The sequence below is a fragment of the Saimiri boliviensis genome, chromosome 5 (assembly GCF_048565385.1).
Source record: "Saimiri boliviensis isolate mSaiBol1 chromosome 5, mSaiBol1.pri, whole genome shotgun sequence".
Lineage (NCBI taxonomy): Eukaryota > Metazoa > Chordata > Mammalia > Primates > Cebidae > Saimiri > Saimiri boliviensis.
In genome coordinates this window covers 26,366,460-26,378,522 of record NC_133453.1, presented here as the reverse complement: position 1 = coordinate 26,378,522, position 12,063 = coordinate 26,366,460, and the positions used below count along the sequence as shown (strand labels likewise).

Sequence of the window (12,063 nt, the reverse complement as noted above, 5' to 3'; positions counted from 1 at the left end):
GAGAAAAGGTGTAAATCCTGGATACAATTTTTTTAAATACAGATTTGTATAACCTCAAACTCAGAGAGTCTGATTTAAGAGCTCGAAGTCAGACCCCAGTAACTATAATTTTACAAATGTCTCAATACAATTTTTATTCCAGTGCAATTGTTGAAGTAAGCTGTTGCTAGGTGGAATTACCTTCAATTAGAAGGTTGAGTGGAAAAAGGGTGAACCAGAAAAGCTGAGTACTCATCTCAAAAGCATTTCACTTCTGATTCTCTACCCATATATCCTATAAAAGTTGTATCCATAGGGAATCAAAAAAGCTTATATTTCACCTCAAGGCTAAACAGAGGTGATCCAATATCCTGCCAGAGTGTATGCTTTGTTTTTCTGAGAAAGATCTCCCTGAAAAAGGACAAGACTTGAGAAGTGCATTTTGTTATAGAAGATGCAGAGTTCCGAGAAAATCGAAATATGGTGAAGATGCTGGATAGTGGGCGAGAAGAGGAAGTGTGCCCTCCTGCAATCAGATAAGGATGCCATCATTCCATTCATTAAAGGCAACCCAAACCTTGAGAAGCATATTGATTGTCCTGTGCTTCATTAAACAAGGAGAAGTCAGACCCTATTAAGTTTATGAATCTCTTTTCTAGCCCAATATTCTAAATTCTACTATGCCATGCTGCTGAAAACCCAGAATTCATAAAAAATGTCTTCAAGAAAAGCTATGAATGTGATAGTAAAAAGGTGAGAGGATTGTAGGATGCTAATGGCTAATCATGCAGAAATTCTTTTAAAAATATTAGAATGCTAGGTTCCACCTTATGCTCTTACTGTGAGAAAATTATGTGTGAATCATAGTGACTGACTTAATGAATAACAGTAATAAGAAAAATTAGAGTTAAAGCTGTTGAACACTGTACGCTGAACTCTAATGAAGCATTTTACATATGTCTGCTTATTTAAGTTCACAATAACCCTGTAAGGAAGGTTAAAGTGGTAAAGTAACATCCTCAGGTTCTTATATTTCAGGTCAGTATCAGAGAAAGAATTTGAATCTAACAGTCTCGCTTCAGAATTCATCTTAACCATTAGACTTACAAGCTTTAAGCTGACAATGGAAATGGAGAAAACATCATAAAACATGACAACAAGATGGGGAAGACCAACAGCTAGGACAGAAAGAATAAGAATAGAAGAAGGATAGGACAGAAAGAATAAGAATAGAAGAAGGATAAAGTAAAATGGTAGGAATAACACTGTTAACTTCAAATCTACTGGGATGCAACATGAAAAATAACAGGCATGGAATTTTACAGCAAAATTACAGATGCTAGCTTAGGCATCTCCAAGATTTGGTGGCATGTACATCATGGCTAGAATGTGGATAATGCAATAAACAGATCTAATAGAAAGAAGAATAACTATAGTATCAAACACTCTGGAAACCAACACATTTTAAAGTGGATCATCTGGTGTAGAACATTTAGGTGATAATTAGCAGATAATTAAAAAATAAAGGCTTTGAGAAAGTAAAGAAAGATTGTAGAGCCTGACAAAGCTACTATGTTACTAGTGCTAATTATAAAATTCCCCAAATCTAGTAGTGATGGGCCTTCTTTGCTCAGGAAGCAGATGAAATGGAAAGAGCATGAGCACTAACATGGGACAAAACTGGCTTTAAATCCCAGGTCTCTCATTTATCATTTTGACTTTTTGTAAAACTACTGATATTTCCTGAGTCTCATCTGGAAAATGGGAACAATTTTCTTTACCACATTCTATTGAAAAAACTAATTTAACATAACACATGAAATACATATCAGGTCCACTAAATGTCAGTTCTCTTCTGCTGGAACTCTTGTTCTGCTGAAAATAGAAAATAAAAAAAATGTTTGACTTTCTTTGCTAACTACATGGCCTCCTAAACATAAAGAAGGAGAAAACCCACTATGTTGCACTGATTGCTGAACAATCAGAGAAACTGAAATTGAGTCAGAAAAAATAAAGGATATTGTAGGTGGTGAAAACATGATGAAAACCTTGAGAAGATCTATCCATACCATCTTGGAATATGTGGTAATAAAAAAACACAGGTGTGAAGTGAAAATGTGCAATGGAATGTTCTATTAAATGCAAGTAATTTGCTTTCAGAGTGGGACCTACTTCACACTATAAATTATTAAAATTTCCTTTCAACATTTTTCCTCTGTATACTATAATTTGACATCAGTGGTAGGCACATTCCTAAATAAACAGTGGATCAAAGAAGAAATCGCAAGGGAAGTTAGAAAATAATCTGATACTAATGAAAACAACAACACAATGTTCCAAAACTCATAGGATGCAACTAAATCAGTACTTAGCGGGAAATTTGTACCTGTAAATTCCTATATGAAGAAAAGAAAGATCTTAAATCAATATGTTAACTTCATACCTTAAGAAACTAAAAAATGATGAGTAAACTAAGTCACAAGCAAGCAGAAGATGAGAGTGGATATAAGTGAAAGAGAGAATAGAAAAACGAGAGAAAAAAATCAGTGAAACCAAAATTATTTCTTTGAATGGACTAGGAAAATTGGCAAAACTTTTGCTTAGTTTGACCAAGAAAAAAAAAAGAGAGAAATATATTAAAATCAGGAATAAAAGAGGGGACAATATTACTGAGTTACGAAATTAAAAATAATTATAAGGAAATACTAGGAACAAATGTATGACAAAGAAGTAGATAAACTAAATGAAATGAACAAATTTCTGAAAAAAAAAAAAAAAAAAAACCACTTATATCTGAAACTAACTCAAGAAGAAATTTTAAAATCTTAGTAGACTTTTAAGAGAAAAGAGATTGAACTAGTAATCAAAAAACTTTCCACAAAGGAAAAGACTGGGCCCAGATAGCTTCCCTAGTAAATTCTACCATTTAACAGACTAAAACCAATTCTTCTGTAAAAAGTAGAAGAGGAGGAAAAACTTTCCAACTTATTTTATGAGTCCAGAATTACCCCGATACCAAAACCAGACAAAGACATCACAAGAAGACAACAGACCAACATCTCCTATGAATATAGTCAGAAAAATCATTAACACAATACTAGGAAACTGAATCCAGCAGCATATGAAGAGCAACCAACTCTTCATTCATCCAGGAATGAAGAGTTTTTCTAATATATGAAAATCTATCACTGTAATACATTATGTTAATAGAATAAAGGATAAAACCCACATAACATCTCAATAGATGGAGAAAAAGCATTCAACAAAATCCAAAACCTTTTCATTATAAAAATACTCAGCAAACTAGCTACAGATGAGAAAAGAACTTCAACTTGATAAAGTGCATGTATTTTTTAAAAACCCACAGCTAACATCAGACTTAGTGCTGAAAGAGTGAATGCTTTCACCCTAAGTTAAAGAAGAGGATAAGAATGTCCACTCTTGCCACTTGAATTCAACATTGTACTGGAGGTTCTAGTAAGGTCAATTATTAAATAAAAATAAATAAAAGGCATCAGCATATAAGAAATAAGTAAAACTGACTCTATTCATACATGACATTATCTTGTATACAGGAAATCATAATGAATCCACAGAAAAACTATTAAAACTAATAACTAAATTCATCAAGGTTCCAAGATAAAAGATCAATACACAAAAGTCAACTGTATTTCTATATGTTAATCATAAAAAAATTAGAAAATGAGGTTAATGAAACAATTCTATTTACAGAAGCATCAAAAAATATTGAGGAATAAATTTAACAAAAAATGTGTAAAACTTATACACTGAAAAAGCTATAAAACATCATTGAAATAAGCATTTAAAAACTAACTAGGCCAGACACAGTGGCTCACTCCTATAATCTCAGCACATTGCGAGGCCAAGGCAGGTGGATCACTTGAGGTCAGGAGCTCAAGGCTAGCCTGGACAACATGGTGAAACCCTATCACTACAAAAATACAAAAATTAGCCAGGCCTGATGATTGGTGCCTGTAATCCCAGTTACTTGGGAGGCTGAGGCAGGAGAATAGCTTGAATCTAGGAGGCGGATGGAGGTTGCAGTGAGCCAAGATCACATCATTGTATTCCAGCCTGGGTGACAGAGTGAGACTCTGTCTCAAAAATAATAAATAATAAATTAAAAAATAAAAACTAACTAAAAAATCTATCCTGTGTTCATAAATTGGATGACTTAGTATTGTTAAGATAGCAATACTCCCGAAATTGATTTACACATTCAATGCAATTCCTACCAAAACCCCAGCTGCCTTATTTTTTTGGCAAAAATGGACAAGCTGATTCTAAAATTCATATAGAAATTCAAAAGACAGAATTGCTAAAACAATCTCAAAAAAGACAAACAAAGTTGGGAAATTAATATCTCTCAATTTCAAAACTTAGTACAAACTTCAGTAATCAAGATAGTGTGATACTGGTGTGAAACTAGTCATACAGATTAAGAAATAGAATTTGAGAGTCCAAGAATAAACCTTTACATTGATGGTCAACTGATTTTTTGACAAGAATGCTAAAACCAACCAGCAGGGAAGGAATCATCTTTTCAATGAATGGTGCTGGGACAACCAGATATCCACATGCAAAAGAATTCAGCGGAATTCTATCTGAAACCACATAGGAAAACTAATTCAAAATAGATTGTAGACCTAACCATAAGGGTTAAAACTATAAAACTTTTAGAAGGTAATATAGGAGTAAATCTTCATGTCCTCAGATTAGACAATGGTTTCTCAGACATGACACCAAAAGCACAAGTGGCAAAAGAAAAAAATAAAATAAAAAATGATAAATATGACATCATCAAAATTTAACAGATATCGTTTCAAAGGACACCATCAAGAAAGTGGAAATACAACTCACAGAATGGAAGAAAATATTTGCAAATTGTATATCTGACAAGGCACTTGTATCTAGCATATACAAAGAACACTTATACATTTATGACTTAATAATAAAAAGGCAAACTACCCAAACAAATCACGAGCAAAGAAATGAATAGACCTGTCTCTCCAATGAAGATAAACAAATGTCCAATTGGCACATGAAAAGATATTTGACATCATTAGTTATCAGGGAAATGTAAATCCAAACCACAATGAGAGGCTGGGTATGGTGGTTCATGCCTGTTATTCCAGCACTTTGGGAGGCCGAGATGGGTGGATCACTTGAGGCCAGGAGTTCGAGACCAGTCTGGCCAACATGACAAAACGTCATCTCTACTAAAAGTACGAAAATTGGCTTGGTGTGGTGGCACATGCCTGTAATCCCAGACTTGGGAGGCTGAGGCATAAGAATTGCTTAAGCCTTGGAGTTAGAGGTTGTAGTGAGTGGAGATTGTGCCTGAAAACAAAAAACAAACAAACAAAAAACCCGCAATGAGATGCTACTTCACATCTATTAGGATGACATGAATCAAAAAGTCCAGTAGTAAGTGTTGTCAAGGATGTAGAGAAACCAGAACCCTCATACACTTCCGCTGGCAATGTAAAATGGTACAACCACTTTGGAAACCAGTCCACTAGTTTCTAAAATTATTAAACATAGAGTTACTATATGACCCAGGAATTTTACTCCTAGGGATATACCCAAGAAAAATGCAAACATATGTCCACTTGTATACAAATGTTTATAGCAGCATAAAGGCACAGTTCAAATAAAAAACATAAATTTCTTCTGTATACAGAAGACTTGTATACAAATGTTTATAGCAGCATAAAGGCACAGTTCAAATAAAAAACATAAATTTCAAAGCCACTTTTAAATATTTCTATGTATATAAAATGTTGTAAAGTTTTATTTGTATCAACCAGTGATTACATATTAGTCATAGTAATGTTAAAGTATTTAACTTATTATTTGATTTTAATTAGACTTACTCATTTCCTGCTTGGGATTCTCAATAGTGCTCTGATAATCAAAACAGTAGACAGAAAAGATTTCACTTTCTTTGATGTAGTTTTTGAATTAGTACTTGTCAGACAACAACAGGAAATTATCTGAGGTCAACTTTAACAATTCTTTTATTTTCTTTGCTTGTAAATGAGTACATGTGCACACACACCATATTTCTTTCATTGAAGCCACCAAAGAAGAAGTGGCAGGCTGAAAAGAAAAGAAAAAAAGTAAAAAAAAGGCAAGAATCACGTATAAAACATCACCCATAGAAAAGATAAGTCTCAAAACTGACAATATTTTCATTAAGTTTAAGTCCAGGATGGAGAGCATGCTTAGCAGGTGAATCGGTTTGGATTAGGCTTGGCTCCTTAAAACAACAACAAAAATCCCAAATAGAAGTAGCCTTACAAGCAGAAGTTTCTTTTTCTCACACAAAAGCAATCCTGAGGTTGGCAGTCAAGGGCTGGTATAAGTGTTCCTCAATATCATCAGGAAACCAGACTCCTTTCAGCTTCCCACTCCGTATGTGGATATGATCCTTGTTCAGCAGTATTATCTACTTTGAGCAGTAAAATGAAAGAAGACAAGAAGGGCTCACCCAACACTTCTTATGACTGATAATTGGCGCTTAGTCATACAACTAACTGCAATGGGTACTTGAAGGTGTAATCCTTTTGTTAAGCTAAAAATATATAAATCTAAACTAAGGAAGGAGGAGAAAATGAAAAGGAGGCAATACCTAGAAATCTCTGCTATCAGAGTGGTGTAACAATCATCAACATTTCTGTCATTCCAAGTCTAATCAAGCAATGAGCATAAGCAATTTATATTTATAAACTACACTTAGAAATTTTTGATTAGCTTCCATAAATTAAATGTAAACTTTTAAGTTTTTATTCTACTTTTATGTGCCAGTGGTAATTATCCTGCAGCCATGTTACTTATGTATATTTTTCCAAAGCTGTGTGCCAGATTAAAAAGTTATAATGTTCAATGTATACAATGAGCTCTGTTTTCAATCACTGTGCAAAAAAGAGAAATATTTAGAAAAAGCAAGTAATGGCAGAGTCTGAAACAATTTATAGGATACCATGTCAATTTCTCATGAAACATGGAGATTTTTCCCCCGTAGTTGCTTGAAGATAGCTGTGAATGATTTGATTCCTCCTTCTATTGAGACTGGATTCTACTTCTCCTCTCAGTAACCTGGCTATCTTTGTAATATATTTCCAATAATAGAATGAAGTACAAACAATGCTATGTAACTTCTGAGGCTAAGTCTCAAGGGATTTGCAATGTTTTCCTTCATTGCTTGAATTACTTTTTTTTGGAACCCAGTTGCCATATTCTTAAAGTCTAAGCCAAGTTGAGAGGCCATGTGAAGAAGAAACAAAAATACAAGCCAATGCTAACTGCCAATCATGTGCGTGAATTATATTAGATGATGGAGCCCAGTCAGATATGCACACATCTGCATTCTCAGCTGAGACAAAGAGTAAATAGAGTAAAATAATCCAGATGAGCCTGTCAAGCCTTATGAAATGTAGTACATTTTTTAGGCCACTAAGATTTGTTATACAATAATGTATAACTAACACACACTCATAACTGATGCACACACCCTCCCATGTTAAATCAGTGATAAAATACAATTCGTTTTCATATGGTGTTAGACTTAAAATATTTGTTGTCTTTCTAAAATGATTCTTAAACTTGTTAAATCATTAAGAAATGCCAATTGCTCCTATGAATCAAGACTACGTTTTCACACCTTGAAATCCATACTGCCTGGACTAGCAGTCGACTGAGTAATTATGTAAATATTTATTTAAGAAAAGATGCTTTTCAAGAGATGCACATTTATAATGTCAAACGTAAGTGAGGTATAAGGAATGAAAACTTTTTGATAAGCCGTGTAAAAATCTCAAGAAAAGATTTATTCTTTTGGAAATTATTTTGAGCATTTTAAGGAGAGTGACATTTACAGATAGAATGCCTTCCTTCAATAAAGAGAAAATAAAAAAAGGGAGGACTAAAAAAGAAAACCACTTTTGGTAATCTCTCATTTTGTTAGGCATATTAAATTGACCTTTGATTTCTGGCTATTTTTCAAAACACATTTCCTGTACTGTTTGTAGAGTTCTGCAAGTTTAAAGTTCAGAGCCAAATTTGGATTTTATATATTTTTATTACATTGTAAAGAATAAGACTTCAGACTACAGACATTTTTTATATGCCCCTCATGTGATTACCTTGTGAATTTAATAGTCTATGCCATTAAAATTTTCCCCTTTCTAATCTAAAAAGTGATATGGAGTCTATGCATGGCAAAGATTCAATGTGAAGATAAATTTTGATTGTAACTTATGATTCTTCTATGCTACTGAGAGTATGTAATTATAAAGAATAGCTCAAGAAAATATTTTTAAAGTTACAAAAAATTATGAAGCTTAGAAATAAAGACATTTCATCTAAAAATATCTCCCTATTTAAGAATGTAAATAATTTCTTGAGTAACCTAGAAAGAGTATTAGCAATCTAGAAAGAAATTATTCATACCTTAAAAAGATATAAGGAAAATATAATGAACAATATAAACTATTATCAGAACTACATAACCGCTGTACTTTTCTATACAACAAACATATTGCATGATTTTAATAGAATTTCAGGCATTTATTAAAGATATCATTGATGCATAGCATCTATAAAACATTTCCATTTAGATAGCTTTGAAATAGCTAACAGTACCCAGCACTCACCTCCTCCACAAAGAAGGACGAAAGAGCAAGTCGATAGCCCCATGTTGAATGGAGCTTCTAAGAGAGAACACTGGAATTCAGCAAGGAAATGACAGGAAACCTCTGAAACACTGAAGAACAGAGAACTGAAGCAGCCAGGCTAATCAGCATTGGCTTGGAGCCAGGAGGAACTCTTCATTGAGGGGAAAGGGTAAGCACAATATCCCCAGTGGTCCACATTCCTATGCAAACTCCTACAGTCCAGCCAAGGGAGAGCCTCTCAGCCCTCATGGGCCCCAAGACTAGCGTAAGGAGTTGCCTGGAGTCCACACAAAGGCATAGTTCCAAAGAGGGACTTTGCACTGGGTCCCACACACTATCGGAGACCCAAGCAACTGCAGCACAGCACCATTTTGAGAGCCTGCCTAACTACATCCTGCTCTAGGGCCCGACAGCCCTGCATCTCCACAACCCCAATGACATCCCTCAGAGGGCTGCAGCGTTATGATGCCAGCTAGACCCAGCAGTATAGCGTGTTGCCTAGCACTCTAGCCACACAAAACCCTAGACCCCAAAGAAGAGGAGGTGCAATGCAACAAGGAGGCTGCTGCTGACAAGGGGAGCTAGAGCACACACGCCCACCACCCCATCCCAAAGAGCCTGAGAGCTGCATGCCCAGGGCTGCTGCTGCCACTGTAAGCAACCTCACTTCCTCTAGCAGCAAGGCCACTGCTCATGCCTTCAGGGGTCCTGGGTACTGGCATGAATAAGCATGTCGTCCAGTTCCCTAGAGATCAATCTGCCCCACCTGTGGCCTTCAGTACCTGAACACACTACTGGGGTTCCTGAAGACAGGCCCACCCCATCACCACTGCTGTCTGTGTATGCTGCCTGGGAGGCCTGGGGGTAGGCCTGCCCTGCCTGCTTCTACCAGCACACAGATGCACTGTCCAGGGATATAAGAAACGAGACCACCCCACCCACTACCAGCACCTGCATGAACCTCCCTGGGACGCGGTGACCAGCTCACCCAGCCTACCACCACCACTCCTAGCACCTGTGCATGCCACTCAGGGACCTGAAGTAGGCCAGCACAGCCACAATTACCACCAGAAACGCCATGCATGCCATCCAAGAACACAAGACCCACCTGGCCCACCACTGCCAGCACCCACATAAGGTGCTTGGAGGCCCAAGGACTGGTCTGCCTAGGCCCACCTTTTTTGGTACCCACACTACTCAGGGGCCCAAGGACCTGCACATCCAGCTCGCTGCTGCTACCACTGACACCCAAGGACTGTCTCTCCTGGCATTCTGTCCTGAGTAAAACCTCACCATAGCCTCTGCTAACCACTGCAACTGAGGAATTTACAGACACTGTTTATGGCTGAAAAAAGTATACAGACACTATACAACTGCAGCCACCCAGCATCAAAGCTGAAGCATGCTACTCAACCAATGCTATAGATACATCTATAGAAAAAGTCTTTCTCTACAAAAGTCGACCCGTAAAATTTGGAGTAACTCATACCAAATGCAAATATATCAACATAAGGACACAAGAAATACATAAAAGCAGAGACATGACGCCTCCAATGAAAAACAACACTTCTCCAGTAACAGATCTCAAAGAAAAGAATATCTATGGAATGCCTGAAAAAATTATTCAAAATAATGATATTAAAGAAACTAAGTGAGCTACAAGAGAACACAGATAAATGATACAAATAAATCAGAAAAAACAATTAATGGTTATTTTGACTGAGCAACCCTAGTGACAGGACTCAGAGCAGCAGCTTAGGCTGTCCCCATTTCCCTTCTCCTTTCCCTCTTCCAGTTGACTTTCTGAGCCTTCCTATCTTCCACAGACTCAGTCCCATCACATCCTAGTAACATGAAAAAGAGAACCCTATGGAGAAGACCAGCAGGGAGAACAGTGATGCAGGAGAAAGAAGGTATTCTCTCTGAGAGAGCTGAGGAGCCAAAGCTGAAGTCCAAATACCCAAGCCTAGGACAAGAGCCTGGAGGCTCCGACTTCCTCACGAAGAGATTACATAAAGGGAAAAGATACTTTGACTAAGGAAACTACAACATGTCCAAAGCCAAGATGAAGAATAAACAGCTGCCTCGCGCAAAACCGGACAAGAACCCGGTAACTGGCGACCACATCCACGCCACAGGATCTGCCCCAGAGAAAGTCTTTGATTATCACCAGCAAGCTTGCAGGGTAACTCAGGCTGCCCTCTCCTACTATTCCTTACCCCACTGGATGTTTATATACGATAGGCAGGGATGAAATAGGCACCTAGTCAGATCTCAGTTTACTAGGCAGAAATGACTATGATTCTCCTCATGGCTGCTGAGAAGGTAATGTAAGTTGAAGAGGAACTCTGAGTCCATTCCTTTGGTTAAATTGAGACTCCTACCTCCTCCCTATAGTCCAGGTAAGGCCCAGAAATAGAAAAGACTAGGATTGGATAATTCTCCGAATGCTTTCTCTTTTGTGAGAAAGTGGAGAGATGTGATTTCTCCTTTTGGAGGGAGATATCCTAAAATTTGTTAAGCTGAGCCTTGGTAATAATATGGCAGGTTTAACATCCAAAAGCTAACCTGACATAGTTGGGAAAGGTAGATTAAATGAGACATGTTTTGTGCATCTAAGTGTTTTGTCCCTTATGATGCTATTCCTTCATGTTTCCATTACAGCAGGTTTAGAAAATCCTTCAAAAGAAAAAGAGCCAGGTGTGGTGGCTCACAGCTGTAATCCCAGCACTTTGGGAGGCTGACGTTGGTGGATCGCCTGAGGCCAGGAGTTCAAGACCAGCCTGACCAACATAGTGAAACCCTGTCTCTACTAAAAATGCAAAAAATTAGCTGAGTGTGATAGCAGGTGCCTGTAATCCCAGCTACTAGGGAAGCTAAGGCAAAAGAATCACTTGAACCCGGGAGGCGGAGGTTGCAGTGAGCCAAGATCACGCCATTGCACTCCAGCCTGGGGAACAAGAGCAAAACTCTTGTCTCAAAAAAAAAAAAAAAAAGAAAAAGAAAAAGAAAAAGAAAAATGGACTTGCTTGCCTGAAACTACAATGCCCACTTAGGCCCTGTTACTTACTATCTCTTGCAGTTTGCCCTGGCTCTCAAACAATGTAAAGATTGAAGGACGTTACTCACAGAAAATGGGCACTTTTTCTCTTTCTCTCTCTTCCAGCATGTTGCTTTCGAAAGTATTGTGGGATAGTGGGAAAAGCACTGGTTTAGGAGTCAAGACATCTGGGTTCTAGTTCTACTCTGTCTCCACAGTGCTCATGTATAATCTTTAACTCATTTAGCCTCTCTGGATTTCAGTTTCCTCATATTTTAACTCTAATATAGAGTTAAAATATATTTAAGATTGATTCTGATTCTAATGCCCTAAAACGTCCAGCAG

At 37.1% G+C, this 12,063-nt stretch overlaps 1 pseudogene; it reads left to right on the top strand.

Annotated features, from left to right (window-relative positions):
* Positions 1-10,529: 10,529 nt before the first annotated feature.
* Positions 10,530-10,867, top strand: LOC120364260 (alpha-endosulfine pseudogene; annotated as a pseudogene).
* The last annotated feature ends 1,196 nt before the right edge of the window (positions 10,868-12,063 follow it).